The sequence below is a fragment of the Phyllobates terribilis genome, unplaced genomic scaffold, assembly GCF_046119375.1.
Source record: "Phyllobates terribilis strain yellow unplaced genomic scaffold, ASM4611937v1 Scaffold_3__8_contigs__length_932513732, whole genome shotgun sequence".
Classification (NCBI taxonomy): Eukaryota; Metazoa; Chordata; class Amphibia; order Anura; family Dendrobatidae; genus Phyllobates; species Phyllobates terribilis.
In genome coordinates this window covers 155310758-155327115 of record NW_027362763.1, presented here as the reverse complement: position 1 = coordinate 155327115, position 16358 = coordinate 155310758, and the positions used below count along the sequence as shown (strand labels likewise).

Sequence of the window (16358 nt, the reverse complement as noted above, 5' to 3'; positions counted from 1 at the left end):
AATCCCACCATTGCTTAGTACCAGACAAAACAGCGTCCTGTGTTGCTTGGCAACCGGAGAAGACAGCGTCCCATCTTCCCCGGGCAGAGAAATCAGTGAGAGACACGGCATCCTGCGTTCTCGCACATCCCACAGCACCAGAAGGCAACCTTCCACAAGAATGGGACAGTTTCCCTGCACGCATAGTAACTTCGTCTCCAGGGTCAGGACAATGGCAGCGCTTGCGACCAGAGTACTGTAGCACTGGACCTACTCCATTCCCAGGTGGGAGCACAGAGCCACGATTCCTAACACAAACTTAACAGTCAGTGTCCCTCAGATCAGATCTCATTCCCATATTATTGTTTGGTCCGAGCAACACATAGTCATGGCAAACAGTGTTGGTACCCTTGAAATTGTTCCAGAAAATGAAGTATTTCTCCCAGAAAATTATTGCAATTACTCAAGTTTTGCTATATACATGTATGCTTAATTTGTGTGTATTGGAACAACACAAAAAATACAGAGAAAAAAAGGCAAATTGGACAAAAAAAAACCCAAAATGGGCAGGACAAAATTGTTGGCATCTTTCCAAAATTGTGGGTAAACAGCTTTGTTTCAAGCATGTGATGCTCATTCAAACTCACCTGTGGCAAGTAACAAGTGTGGGTAATCTGAAAATCACACCTGAAACCAGATAAAAAGGGGAGAAGTTGGCTCAATCTTTTCATTGTGTGTCTGTGTGTGCCACACTAAGCATGGAGAACAGAAAGAGGAGAAGAGAACTGTCTGAGGACTTACAAGTCCATCCCCAGAGATCTTCATGTTCCTTTGTCCACGTTGATCAACCTAATCAAGAAGTTTACAACCCATGCCACTATAGCTAATCTGCCTGGAAATGGACAGCAGAGAAAAATTGATGAAAGATTGCAACGCAGGCTAGTGCAGCTGATGGATAAGCAGCCCCAATCAAATTCCAAAGAAATTCAAGCTGTCCTGCAGGCTCAGGGTGCATCAGTGTGAGTGTGAACTATCTGTCGACATTTGAATGAAATGAAACGCTATGGCAGGAGACCCAGGAAGTGATTGATTGCAGTTATTTATTCCAAAGAGTGTATAATCAAATCGTAAGTTGAGGGTGCCAGCAATTTTGTTCCGTCCATTTTTGGGGTTTTGTGTGAAATCATGTAATACCTGCTTTTTTATCTCTGTTTTTTTTGTGTTGTACCAATACACACAAAGGAAATTAACATGTGCATAACAAAACGTGTAGTTGCAATAATTTTCTGGGAAAAATACTTCATTTTCTGGAACAATTTCAAGGCTATGACTGTAATTTCGGCCATGACTGTATATTTATTGAGTGTCTAAAGAAGTATCCCCAGTTTATGGAGTGATGGCATACTACTAGCACATGCCATTACTCTAGAACACCTAGTGATCACTGATCCTGTTGCCCCAAGACATGCAGCTGTGCAGGAAGCTTGTATCCCTACTTACCTGAATGGAGCTGCATTGACGGGGTAAAACTCCTGGCAAACGGCTCATTTTTCCAGAAAGAAGATTCTGTCAGCTTTAGGCCATGTTCACATGTTCAGTATTTGATCAGTATTTTACATCAGTATTTGTAAGCCACAACCAGAAGTGGGTGAGAAATGCAGAAGTGGTGACGTGTTCCTATTATACTTTTCCTCTGATTGCTCCCCTCCTGATTTTGGCTTACAAATACTGATGTAAAATACTGACCAAATACTCAGTGTGAACGGGGCCTTATAGCAAAACTCTCTGTTCGGGCTCATAGAAGAAAGTCCTGAAATGGGTAATGGACTGATATTGATTTCTTGGAACAACATCTTTAATGAATGGACGGTTCGAGTCTTCTCTCTAACTGGGAATATGAAGAGGTCTTAATTTTTTTTTTAGACAACTTGCATATCATCCTTATCAGCACAAAACGACTGTTCAAACCAAGGACATAGTCCTAATAAAAATTGGACCTGTAGGCCTCAATTCATCATTTGCTGTTTTTTTTAAAGTAACTTTCCTTTTTTTGTCTTGAGGTATTAGTTGCCAATTTTTGGCCCCAAATTTATCAAAATGATGCACGTGATTCATTAATTTGGCGCAAAGTAAAAAAAAAAGTTTTCTTTTTTCCTGTCTTCAACTGTTTTTGTGAGCATGCACCAGGTGAGGACCCGAGTGAAACTGCTCTACAATTTGCGACTTTTTGAAATTGGTGAATCAGCCACAAAAATTCCCAAAATGGGATGAGAACATGGGATGATCTGAGTCTCACGGATCCGAGACATGGCCCCTTTTTAAAAGTGATGTGTATATGGATCAGCAAAGCTCAATGGGTCCAACAAAATACCGCAAAGTACTAAGCTGTGTTCCATGGATGTGTGAATGTAGTCTAAAGCCTCATTCACATGTCAGTTTTTCACTTACGAGTACTATCTGTTTCTTTCACGGATAGCACTCGTACCTAGGACAGTCTATGGGGCTGTTCACATGTCCGTTATTTTTTGCGGACCAAGTGATCTGTGCAAAATTGCGGAGACATGTCCGACATTGATCAGCTGGCAATGAAACTCTATTGGTCTGTGAAAAAATTGGACAGCACTCGGATGCCATCCATGTGCTGTCTGTTTTTCACTGACTGATAGAAGGTGGAGAACATTTTTTTCCTCATCACAGTGATGAAACTCTAACCAAACTCTGATGAAAAGCACTGATAAAACCTGGTCCTTTTTTCATAAAAAATCCTGAGGTCTGAATGAGACCTAAGGCCATGTTCACACATTGAGTATTTGGTGAGTTTTTTACATCAGTATTTGTAAGTCAAAACCAGGAGTGGAACAATCAGAGGAAAAGTATAATAGAAACACGTCACCAATTCTGTATTTTTCACCCACTCCTGGTTTTGGCTTACAAATACTGATGTAAAATACTGACCAAATACTGAACGTGTGAACGTGTCCTTAGTATGAAAGAACCATCTGGCATAACTGGCCTGTCATACGAGCTGTTGGAGCTAATTCTACGATATCCATATAGTCACAATGTTGACCCCACTTCATAACTGAGAGAAAAATGGGAAGATGTGTTGAATAATATGATGTACGGCCAATATTTCTTAAACATAAGACGTTTCTGAGGACAGTTCTAAAGAAAAAGAAAATGGACGTGTATACCATTATAATACTATAGAGAAAAGATCAATTTAGTAATATTTTATTAGTCTGGCTATTGTTTTTCTTGAGGTCATGATAATTTGGAATGCGACAAAAATAATTCTAAGGCTACGGTCAGACTTTCAGTATTTGGTCAGTTTTTCACATCAGTATTTGTAAGCCAAAACCAGGCGTACACATTCATGTGAATAGTGGAGTCGGGAGAGAGAGCTGACAGATGAACAATCATTTAGCTGATAACTTTCTGAGGGTTTATTTATGCTGCAAAATAATCATGAAGGTAGGATTCCCAAGAATGCTCCTTTCACAATAGTCTTGCACTCTAAATAGGCAACCAATCACCCGATGAACAAGCAAACAAAGGTCACCTATGAAAGATCTATTGTATTATTGCATATGGGTGCTTTTAATCCTCTTAACAAGAAACTGTCAATTGCTCAAAAATTGAGTGAAATACTTTGTAAAAATCCCTGAACCCCTGATTCTACCACTCTTTTCTGTTTTGCGCTGCGTCGCTCCATTGCAGAGATATTCCCATTTGTTGCTTTTGGAGCACAGTATGTGAAATCTCTGATTATAGTGTAACTGGGCATTTCTTCAGAGTCTTCTCAGGTGTCGATCCATTGCAGAAGTAGTCACATTTGTTGATTTTGGAGAGCAGTATGTGAAATCTCTGATTGTAGTTCAACTAGGCTTTTCTTTAGAGTCTTCTCTGGGGGTATGCGCTTTCACCTCTCCATCCCAGGTGCTGCCACCTACAGCTCGGCAGCTGATCTAGCAGTCTATCAGTCTCAGACGCTGCTGAACTATGGGAGGGAGGGGTAAAACCACACCCCCCCAGAGAAGACTCTAAAGAAAAGCCTAGTTGAACTACAATCAGAGATTTCACATACTGCATTCTAAAATAAACAAATGTGAATATTTCTGCAATGGAATGGCGTAGAGCAAAATGGAAAAGAGTGGCAGAATCAGGGGAGCGCAGGTATTTTTAGAAGATATTTAACTCAATTTTTTGAGCATGTGAATGGTCCTCTTTTAAGTAAGAAAAACTATTCTGACAAGTTATCAAGAGGGTGTATTGTTAGCCATGAATAACTTTGCTACATCTGTATATGTGAATTTATATCAAAACAGAAGCATTAACACGTTATACAAATCTCCAATACTTTGGAATCCATAGTAATCCAGCACCTCGGTGCCCCTGTATATGCCAGATTATCGGAATTTTAGGAAAATGATAATAATAATAAAACAGCAACAGGGACGTAAACGTTTCCTATTGAAATGGGCAGAAAAACACCTCCTCCTGTTTTCCTGGTATTTGGCTGATCATGGGGCCTCCTGAAGGGTAGAATTAACAGATACACCTATTTGACATTCAGTTCTGGGTAGCTGCACGCTTGTGAAATTTCCTGCCTGGGCACGGTCGCTTAAGAGTTTCCTTATTTGAAAAACAATTTTGGGAATCTCGGCTTAAATCTTCTTTTCTGATGTGGCTCCAATTCCTGTAGTCAGCGGCAGTCCGTGTTTGGAGAGGAGCTCGGCCGGTTCCATCCCTGTGTTGTGCTTGGACCGTACTCTGTCCACAGTTCTCGGAAGAACTTTTCATAACATTATTTATTTCTCTTCTGCACCTCCATGCAAATTTCACTTGCGGAGAACAGGAAAAAAGAATGCAACCTTACATGTCATTAAAAGGCACACAAGACTCAAGTTCGATGGAGCTGCTGGAGGCAATAATAACCATATAATAGGGCCAGGCTCTACCCCGCACTACATGCATGGACTCTTGGTTGTAGCAGAGCCACTAGAACATTTTCTCTATTGTCTGCATTTGATTTGGCTAAATGCAGAAATTGGACAGAGAAGAAGGACTTGGACGTCTTTACTGGTTATAAAGGTGAGGTTATCTACTCTTTAGTAGTCATTTCGTACAGATGTAGCAGCGTTGGATTGGTTATGTAATGGTGCATTGCCATAACCGTCTTGGTTATAGAGTATATGCACCTTGCAACATCCTCTGACACATCCATGACACTTGTCAGAAAATGTTCCATCAATTAAGAGCCCCCCACCAAGCGTCACAAACTTTCTGATGGCTTCCTGGGATGCAGATGTCACATTACTATCTTATTGATTTCAGTGGCAGAAGTGGACATAGCGGAGTGAGGTTTATTGAAGATCCTTGGATCTTGTGTTCAGTGTGGTTTTCAGGAAAATGATCCCCTCTAAAAATGTCTCAAAGCTATGTCCTGAGATGTACAAGGGTGCACATACTCTCAAAGGGTTTGGGGACAATTTTCTTCTTTTTTTTTTTACTTAACTGCATGGATTTTTGGGGCAAAAGTAATGTTTGCAATCGGGTTTCATTAACAACGTTGCACCATCTGCCTTCCATAGCCTCGTCTATTGCTGGCTACTGAATGAGTTAACTGAGAGTCTGTCAGTCAGCTTGTTCTCACTGTCTGATAGGAGAGTGTGTAACTGTTTAATCTGTCTTTTTCTGAGCTGATTTATGACCGGAGGCGACATTAAAGCTGAATGTACAGGGGAAAAAAAGCCAAATTATGCAACATTTTTAAGGTAATCTAATATCCCAATTTTTTTTTTAGCCTGAAATACATGTATTTAAGTAAAAAAAAAAAAATTATTGCCCCAAAGATGGACAACCAAATGTTCGGTATCGGCTGCAGTTTATTATAAAATAACAAATTGAGCTGTACTCACCGTCCCCGGATCCAGTGCTGAGTCTCTGGCGCTGCTCCCGATGTCCGGTATTGGCTGCGGCACTGATGTCACATCAGGACCCCAATCAGTGAGCTGAGCGGCTCTATATGGGGCATTCCTTCTACTGAGCTGAGCTCACTTATTGGCTGCCGCGCTGTCAATATGACATCCGCATTGCAGTCAATACAGTTTATGTTATAATAAACTGCGCCCGGTGCCAAACATTTTCTGAAAGCTGGACAACCCCTTTAAGTGGCCATAGATTTGCAGTAATATATGTTAAAGTTTTTTTGGTTTCTGCAAATAAATAAAGTGTGTTCGTTGTGCAGTAATATGTTGTTGTGTGTCGATTCTGCACCATATTAAAGGGTAAATGAACACGTTCATTATTTGCTGCAGATGTTGTTGCAGAACTTTCTGAGAGTGAAAATTGATTCTATTCCTCTGAATGAGGTCAGTTCAGATGCAAAACTTTATACAGCAAAATCTACAGCAAGTAACTAACGTGTGGAGATGCCCTAAAAGTTATGTGACTGTACCAGGGCCTGAATCTGTGTAATCCTGATAAAGAAGGGGCTGCGGATATGATGTAGTTTTTAGGGCCTCCCTGCAGGTCCTTGTGCAGCAAGTGCTGGCAACAGCAGGGATTCAGCACTACATGAGCACTGTGGCCCCTTTAGGATTAGTGGTGGTCCCGTACCTCACCAATTGTAAATGAATGTTTTATCCAAGCAATGTCATAACTTTAATGGGTTGTCCACTTTATGTAACAAATGTGTTGGGGACATGATTTTGTGGCACTTGGTAATATGTAAGTATTATAGGTTCTTCTCCTTCTTCACAGGGTGCAGTGATGGAGGAACTTGTGACCAGACCTGTCCATCAGTCTCCTCCAATGGAAAAGCATTTTCCAATTTGCAGTGTGTTTTCTACTGGAGAAGACTGGGGGACAAATCTGGTCACTGCTCTTCCACCAGCAGCCATTTTTTAGAACAAGGGAGCGGGGCAGTCTGGGAGGGAGGAGAAATACCTATATGTGAGTATGTGGCAAAAAATCATGTACCCAACAAGTCTGATAAACTCAGGCTAAGGAGAACATCCAGGGATGGGGTGCAATTTATTAACAAAAGGCTCGCTGTTTGCTTGACTGAAGCAGGGCCCCTTTTTCAGGCCATGCCCCTTTTTGCAGACCACACCCAGTTAAACATCCCTTCCTCACCCATAAAGTAAAAGTAGGTAATGAGGTAGATGTTCTCTGCAGTCCTGTGTAACAGCACAAATATCACACAGTGATACCTCTTTGAACATAAATAATGTATTGGGCAATACTTAGGCTATGTGCCCACGTAGCGTTTTTGTAGAGACGCGCCCCCAGGGCAATGGGGTACTCGGAGTCCTGGCCGATAGATGCAGGGGGTGATATCACAGTGGCGGTGACCCGGTCCGTGACCCAGGGCGGTCAATAAAAAGAGGCTTTCTATTTATAGCAGATTTATAGAGTTCATGACGCCACCTGTGGTACCTGGTAAGGTTTACCAGCGCTGCTGCAGACCTCCGGGAGGTGATGGGATGGCAGCTGAGGTGTTTCGGCTCCCCACAGGTGGAGTTTGATGGTGGGTGGTAATGCTGGGGCTTGTAGTGCAGAGGGAGAGATGACGCAGCTGAAATAATGGACGGAGGCAGTGCAGTGCGCAATCCGAGTTTTTACTCACAGTTCTCATGTAAGTTCCACAGGTGCACTGTACGGGTGTCAGCCTCCCACGTCGCGCTGCGTTCACCAGACCGGGGGTTCAGCTCTTCCTCAGATGTGTCAGGAGTACTTGACGGAACCCCGCTTTCTTATGTTCCTTTCCTTGACCGACTTCACGCTGGGTCTTCTCCCTCCTGCCCTGCGTTTCCCCACTCACAGTCCCGCTCGGGTGCTCTGAAGTCCCTCTGGGCAACCTGGAGTTCCCGGACCTCACGGTGACTAAGATGAGGCTGTGGCAACAGCACTATAAAAGTCAGAAGCCTCCGGTTTTTCCAGCCGAGACCTGGAGTAACACGGCTGGTCCAGGGGCCGGTCCCCTTCTTGCGGCCTGATCCTTCTGACACCTGGCAGATTCGGGGCGTACGGGTGCCGTCCTGCACTCGCTGTACCCCCTGGGATCCCTTCTATAGAACGGAGCCTTCCTCCTCTGCTCACCTCCTGGGCCTCTATCACTAGGCCCCACTTGTGGAGCAGAGCTCCTGATGAGACTCTGCTCCCTGACTGACTGTGCTCTCTCACTCATCTACTGAACTGCCACCCTAAGATGGCTTCCCTTTATATACCTCCTATGATGGTGCTCCCCTACTCTACTTCCTCCACCCACACCCACTACTGGTTCCCCCTACCTTTGGTTCCCCCCACTCCAGCCAGGGACAGGGCTCAGCAGGAAAACACATTGCATCTTGCCCTTCCAGCCGGCCTGGAGCAGTGTAGTGTTGAATGCGGGTGTTGGGGTTCCGGGCAGCACTCCCTCCTTACCTGAGAGAAGGAGATACCATACCTCTGGGTGAGGTACAGTACCTCTGTGGCGACTGAACCCTCAGGGGCGCCACAGTAGCATTTTTAGGGCCGCGAAAACGCTTGTAAAACCATCTGCCATGCAAAGCAATGTGAATTCGGATGTGCTGTGCACATGATGCGCTAATTAGCGCGCCGAATTCGCATTGCGTTGCAAAACGCAGCATGACCATTTCTACCACGATTACGCTGCAAATTTGCGGCCATTGAGGAACATTGAAACGCAGCAAACCCGCATGTATATGTGGATTTGCTGCGTTTCAATTAAATTCAATGGCCGCGAATTTGCAGCGTAATCGCGGAGCGTGTGGTACCCAGGATGAAGAGGAGACTACAACTCCTCTTCATCCTGGCTACCATGCGGTGGAAGAAAGAAATAAAAAAGTTAAAAATAAAAGAAACCTGTATATTCACCTCTCCGGCGGCCCCCGGTCTGCTCCCTGCGGCGTCCTCTCTCCTTGGCGTCCCGTGGTGTACTTGCAGGACCTGCGGTGACGTCATTTAGTCAGCTGATGGTCACGCGACCGCTGATGTCAGCAGTCAGGTGATCATCGCATGACCATCAGCTGACTAAATGACATCACCGCAGGTCCTGCCAGCACACCGCGCGACAGACTGGGGGCCGCCGGAGATGTGAATATACATTTTTTTTTTTTTTTTTACTTTTTAATTCTTTTTTTTTATTTTTTTACTATGGATGCTGCATTTAAAGCATCTAAGTTGTTCACACATTATAAATCCATGCCGGTTGCATGGATTTATATTGTGTGACCAACTTGTCAAGCACTTTCCAAGTGATGCTCAAAATCGCTTGGAAAAGTGCTTGAAAAAACGCATGAGAAAACGCATGTAAAAACGCTGAAAAAACGCTTCTCTCTGGCAGAAAAAACGCATGTAAATCTGCATGTGTTTTTTTCTGCCAGAGAGAGGCAAAAACGCTCTGCATCAAATCTGCTACGTGTGCACATAGCCTTACAGTCCTATGTAACAGCACAGATAACACAGTGATAACTCTCTGTATAGATTATAAGGTAGATGTTACCTGCAGACCTATCTAACACCACAGATTATACAGTGATAACTCTCTGAGCAAGGGGGGACATATCATTGGTGCAACCGCACAGGAGCCCAAGAGGTAAGGGGGCCCAGTTCCACCTACAAAGTAACAATAGACAGAAGTAACAATAGACGGAACTATTGAACAGCAAAGAGCCTATATACTGTTTTTGCACAGGGGCCCTGTCCATTTGTGTCTGCCACTCCTGTGGGGGCTTCATACTGTGTATGGGGGAATGTACTGTGGGGGGCATTATACTGTGTGTGGGGGAATGTACCATGGTGGGGACATCATATTGTGTGTGGAGCACTACTGTGGGGGGCATCATACTATGTGAGGGAATGTACTGTGGGGGGCATTATATTGTGTGTGGGGTAAATGTACTGTGAGGGGCATCATATTGTGTGTGGGGGACTGTACTGTGGTGGGGACATCATATTGTGTGTGGAAGACAGTATGATGCCCCCACAGTACAGTGTGAGGTAATGTACTGTGGGGGGCATTATACTGTGTTTGGGGGACTGTACTATGGTGGAGACATTATATTTTGTGTGGAGGAATGTACTGTGGGGGGCATCATACTGTGTGTGGGGGACTGTACTGTAGGGGGACATCATATTGTGTATGGAGGAAATATACTGTGGAGCAGGGGGCAGACATATCATTGGGGCAAAAGGTGCTGCCGTAAAGGGCCCAAGGTAAGAGGGCCACTTCTACCTCCAAAGCAGCAATCAGCTTCCGTCATAGACAGAACTATTAGACTGTATTTGCACAGGGGGCCTTTTCTGTCTGTGTTCTCCACCTCCTCTGAGTACAGGTAATGTAGTAGACGTTCCCTGCAGTCCTATGTAACACCACAGATAACACAGTGATAACTCCTTGAGTCTAATAATGTAGTAGGTGTTATACATGTATGTCATGAGAAAAGAGAATCTATACAGATTACACACCACACCAAGGTACTTCCTTCAGCCCCCCATCAAATACTAAGGTTTAATGCTCATAGTATAGATACTTGCAGTAATCATTACTATATCACTACTACTTATATTACTATTTTATTGATGTAGTTATGTAGCATGCCATCTGACAAGTTATGGATTGCTTCATCTGTAGTACAGGATCAGTATATGCCGATAGCACAGACTGTAGTACAGCGATCAATTGCAATGTTAGGTCACCACTCACCATGAACATTTGGTTCACATCAATGTTAAATTCTCAGATTATCTCATACATTGATAAGGCGATACTGGTTGTCACCTGTCATCATCAGACACCGGACCACACAGGAACCACAGTACTAATGAGAAGTAGTCAGTATCACAAATAAACATTTACATCCAGGTATCTTATAGTTTACATCTTCTCTGATTGGAGTCATTCTTTTGCTTTTCTTCTTCATTTGGAACAGACCCCATGATGACTTTTCCCATCCATAGTTCATCTCTGCAGACTAACATCTTCTCCGGTCTTCTGCAACACATGGTGCCTTTAAAAATAACATTGTCATTTTAATGCTCCTGAATAAAAATATCTGCCCATTTTGTGTCCTAAATAATCCCTACGGTGTGTCTCTGAATAAATAATTGCCACTCACCATGTTCCCTACACAAAATATGACCCCCACTCTGTTGCCTTTATGATTTATGCCCTCCACACTGTCTTCTCAAATGAAATATTGCCTCCACACTGCCCACTCCCCCTATTTCATCTGCCCTTATGAAATATAGTTGCCACAAAACCCTTATAAGCTATGACTGCCATACGATCCTCCTTTATAAACCATAACCACAAAACCATCCTCCCTCATGAACTATAACCACCACACCATTCTCTCTTATAAACTATGACTGCCACACCATCCTCCCTTATAAACTATAGTCGCCACACCATCCTCTTATAAACTATAACAGCTACACCATCCTCTTGATAAACTATAACCGCCACACCATCCTCTCTTATAAACCATGACCGCCACGCCACCCTATCTATAAACTATAATCGCCACACCATCCTCTCTTATAAACTATAACCACCACGCCATCCTCGCTTATAAACCATAACCGCCATACTATCCTCTCATATAAACTATGACTACCACACCATTCTCTCTATAAACTGTGACTGCCACACCATCCTCCCTTATAAACTATAACCACCACATCATCCTCTCTTATAAATTATGACTACCACACTATCCTCTCTATAAACTATGACTGCAACACCATCCTTTCTTATAAACTATAATCGCCACACCATCCTCTTTTATAAACTATGACTACCACACCATCCTACCATCCTCTCTTATAAACTATGACTGCCACACCATCCTCTCTATAAGCTATGACTGCCACACCATCCTCTCTATAAACTATGACTGCCACACCATCCTCTCTTATAAACTATAATCGCCACACCATCCTCTTTTATAAACTATGACTACCACACCATCCTACCATCCTCTCTTATAAACTATGACTGCCACACCATCCTCTTATAAACTATGACTGCTACACCATCCTCTTTATAAACTATAACTGCCACACCATCCTCTCTTATAAACTATGACTGCCACACTATCCTCTCTTATAAACTATGACTGCCACACCATCCTCTCTTATAAACTATGACTGCCACACCATCCTCCCTTATAAACTATAACCACCACACCATCCTCCCTTATAAACTATGACTGCCACACCTTCCTCCTTTATAAACTATGGCATGAACTCTGTTACTCCTTATGGCCTCCACACTGACGTCCACTCCCGACCTATCACATCTCCACTCTATCCCCCCATAATGTCCCCTCTTCACATTGCCATCCCGAGTCTTTCTCCTCTCCACACTGCAATCCCCCAAACTGCTCCTCCCCACTGTCCCCCATATTGCCCCTCACCACTGTCCTCCCCATGCTGTCCACTCTTCACACTGCTCCCCTCCACTCTGTCCCCTCTCCACTATCTTCCACTCCACATTGCTCCCTCTCCATAGTTCCCTGTCCCAAAAAGGAGCTCCCCTTGGCCGCTCTCTTTTTGTCTGTGAGCCAGGCCCCTGCATCATGACACCATCGATTTTATGACATGTCCTCATCACGCTGTTAAGGCTCTTGAGCTGATGGTATCCATTAGAGCAGGGAGCTGATTACAGCTTTTCTGCCCTGCAGATCTTTTCAATTGTATCCAAATGTCATTAGCACTGATACCATTGATACAATTGAACTCAGACTGAATTGCCCAACTGACTGGTAATTTAACATCCGGTTTGGGAGAACCAGGGTGACCCAGCTGAATCTCATCACTTTAGACAAGCCATTTAAAAGGATGGAAATACCCCTTTAACTCAAATCAAAAGTGATGTAGCATGCAAACTGGAGACATAAATGCGCAAATATGTATAAACATTTTAAGAATTTGTCACAACTAAAAATACTTGAGATAACTGGTCGCGATGTGTCTCTGAAGCTTCTTTCTTTCCGGTTCATTATCTCATGGATAAGTTACATGGCTATTTAAGGACAAGTCATTGCCATTACATATTTTGCGTAATGCAATGAAATATACTAGTGATATAGTGATGCTTGTTCTCGTGTCTGAAATCCACTAGGCAAGGTGACCACACAATTTACAATTTTAGTCAGAGTCTATAGCTCTTCGAGGAGTTGTTCTGCAGCCACCTTAAAGACGATATAGTCATTAATCAGGTTGGCACAGGCTCAACCGGTGTTCGTATCCGAGACCTACAGTAGAGACCTGGACTTTGCTGCAAGTAGACTGCAGATCATGGTCCCAGGATAGTCCTCAGTAAATGGCCCAGTTGCAGGTGGAGGAATATAATTGAAATGGAGATCAGCCTTGGTCAGAGTATGCACCGCTTGGTTCACAGGAGAAAAAGATCAGCTCTGGCCACTTGTATACACACTTTGGTTAACTGGAGAGAGATGAAAGCCATGGTCCGGTGTATGCAGAGTGCGGCACACAGGGAAGCAGAATGACTGACAAGCCATAATAATAGGATGCAGGTAGTTCAACGCTGTGGGCAAAAGTAGGGCAGAAATTACTGTTATTGACAGTGGTGCAGCTTGAAGCTTGTGGGCCCCAATGCAAAATCTCCATCAGGGCCCCCAATTATTATGCGTCTTCAAAAGTATAGGTCTTCTTAAATAGGCCAAAACAAGTTTTGGGACTCCCCTAGGCTTAGGTTCCAGGGCCTGGGTGCAACTGCAACCTCTGCATCCACTACAGTTTTTTGTCAATGGTTTTTGGCCACAAAAAAATGTACAATCCATAACTAATCACCCAGACAAGCACATGGCTGGGCAAAGCTGCAGCAAGAAGAGTAGTCAAGGCTGTAAAGCAAGGTTGGGGTGTCCAAAGTACAGGTAGGGTTAAGTTAAGTTCCTGACAGATAATTTTGTTCAAAGCAAATGGGCATTCATCAAAGTATGATAGGTGGGGACAAAATCCTTAAGTGATTAGCAAACATTAGGTAATGGATGACGCATGACGGATCACACTGATGTCCAAGGATTTGATAGCAAACTAAGGGCTAATTCGGAAGTAATTTTTTCACATACGAGTTTGTCTATCATAGAATCATAGAATGTTAGAGTTGGAGGCGACCTCCAGGGTCATCTGGTCCAACCTCCTGCTCAAAGCAGGATTCACTAAACCATCTCAGACAGATGTCTGTCCAGCCTCTGAAGACTTCCATTGAAGGAGAACTAGCCACCTCTCGTGGCAGCCTGTTCCACTCGTTAATCACCCTCACTGTCAAAGTTTTTTTTAATATCTAATCTGTATCTTCTCTGTTTTTCACGGAGAGAATTCATACCCATTATATTCTATAGGGCTGCTTATATGTCTGTGTATTTTTGCATACAGAATGGTCCGCACAAAATCACGGAGACATGTCCGATTTTGATCCGAGTCATGGATCAAATTCGCCAATACAAGTCTGTGGATCCGTGAAAAAAAATCAGATAGCACTCAGATGCCATCCATGGACTGTCCATTTTTCACTGGCTGTTTGATAGAAGCTTCAGAAACTTCAAGAATTTTTTTTTGTGTATGAGAAAAACTGATGAAACACTGATGGTAAAAACTGAAACTCTGAATAAAATTGGACCAAAAGCACTGATGGTACTAGGATCGTTTTTGCATATGAGAAAAATCACTGACGTCTAGTGTGTATTTTACTCTCTCTATCATTTAGCATTGCATATTTATGGGACTTTGTTGCTTTGTGGTTAGATATGGAGGCTAGGAGAACTCTGTTGAAGGAAAGTGCCTGAGCCTAGAATGTGGTTTAGCTCCTACACTATGAGCCCCTACATTATTTTATATCATTGTGAGATTTTAATATTGAAAGTAATATTGGCTCCAGATATATTGCCTTGATTAATTTTGCTTGAGTGGACTTTACAGTACAAAAAAAAAAAATCACAAAAATTTCATAAAAGCCATAGCAGAAAATTATTTTACAATGACAACTAAGGTAGCCAAGATTTATGGATATATGATGTAATTCTGTATGTAACAGTATCATGGGAGACAAAGAAAATACTGATCACATCTGTAGGAGATAAATTTGAGGAGACCAATTTTTCTTATGTTGCTTAATAGCCAGTGATTTCTATTTCTAACCCCTGGGCCAGAGGCCAGACACTTAACTCCAAAAAAAGCCCTCAGCAGACATGCATTTCTGATAGCTACAAGTCCCAACTCCTGAGCCCAGACCTAACACATCTCACACCATTGGGAATAAAGAGGTGGTTGCACGTGCGCTGCTGTTTCGATTCCCTTCTATGGAAGTTCCCAAATTCTAGAATTCGGCAATTTTTGGAACTCCAATAGAAGTAAATGGAGAAAGCTGTGTGTGCACAACCACCTATCCATTAGAGATGAGCGTTGTTCTACTCGAACTGTTCGCCAATCTCAAATTCGAGCTGTTTTGGGCGGTGTTCGAGCCGTTCGGCGAACACGAACAATTTGAGAAAAATTCGGCTGTTCGAGGTTATGTTCGATAACTGTTCGTGCACCAAAATCATAACTGGATTTTTTCTCAGTAATGATGAAAATTAATGTTAATACGCAGTTTGAGTGTACAGCGGGGTGGGGGGAGGGGCAGGGGATGGATCTCTGCAGGAACAATGAAGATCTCCATTTTTTTTTCTCTTTCCCGCATTTGCAGTGGGGAGGTGCAATCTGTCAGCCTATCAGCAGCGCACACACGGAGCGAAGTGCTTTTTTTCACACAAGCAAGGGCATGTGTCATTGGCAGTGTATGTCACATGTCCTTGCCCTATAAGACCAAGCCATTTTCCCCGTCGCCACCATTTTCTCACTGCTGCAGCTGCGTGTTAGACGGCACCGCTGTTGCTGTGTGCGCTATACCTTGTTAATTTCAAGCCAATTTTCGCACAAATATACAGATAGCTTGGGAGTAGGGAATAGTTGTGATTGCAGTCCTTTTAAGGACTAGGTTACAGCATTTCCTACGACTTTTATCAGGGAGGTCTGTGCTCTTAAATAGATCGGTTGTGGGAGTAAAGACTAATTGTAATTGCAGTCCTTTTCAGGACTAGGTTACATGAGTTCCTATCAGTTTTTGCCAGGCAGGTCTGTGCCAGTGCTGTGCAAGTTTTTTTCACAGCATTTGGCTGAATCTAGCAAAGCTAATCCTTTTTGGCCTATTGCAGAGTGTGTTAGTCAGTGGAGTAGCCTATCTGTGTTGCAAGATATACCACCTGTGTATAGAATACCAATTTTTTTACTGCACCTAGTGAAGTAAAATCTTTTGGGCATAGCATCATTCTATTAGTCCATCTATACTGACCTCCATCAGGTTG

General features: G+C 43.2%; 1 protein-coding gene across 4 annotated transcripts in view; it reads left to right on the top strand.

Annotated features, from left to right (window-relative positions):
* Nucleotides 1–16358, top strand: part of COLEC11 (collectin subfamily member 11) — an 81126-nt gene that overhangs the window by 18253 nt on the left and 46515 nt on the right. The window contains exon 2 of one of the 4 annotated variants that reach the window (XM_073674199.1): nt 4838–5073. The exons of the other annotated variants lie outside the window; for them this stretch is intronic. The gene's annotated coding sequence lies outside the window, so the exon portion shown is untranslated. The remainder of the gene's footprint in view (nt 1–4837; nt 5074–16358) is intronic. 4 annotated transcript variants of the gene reach the window in all.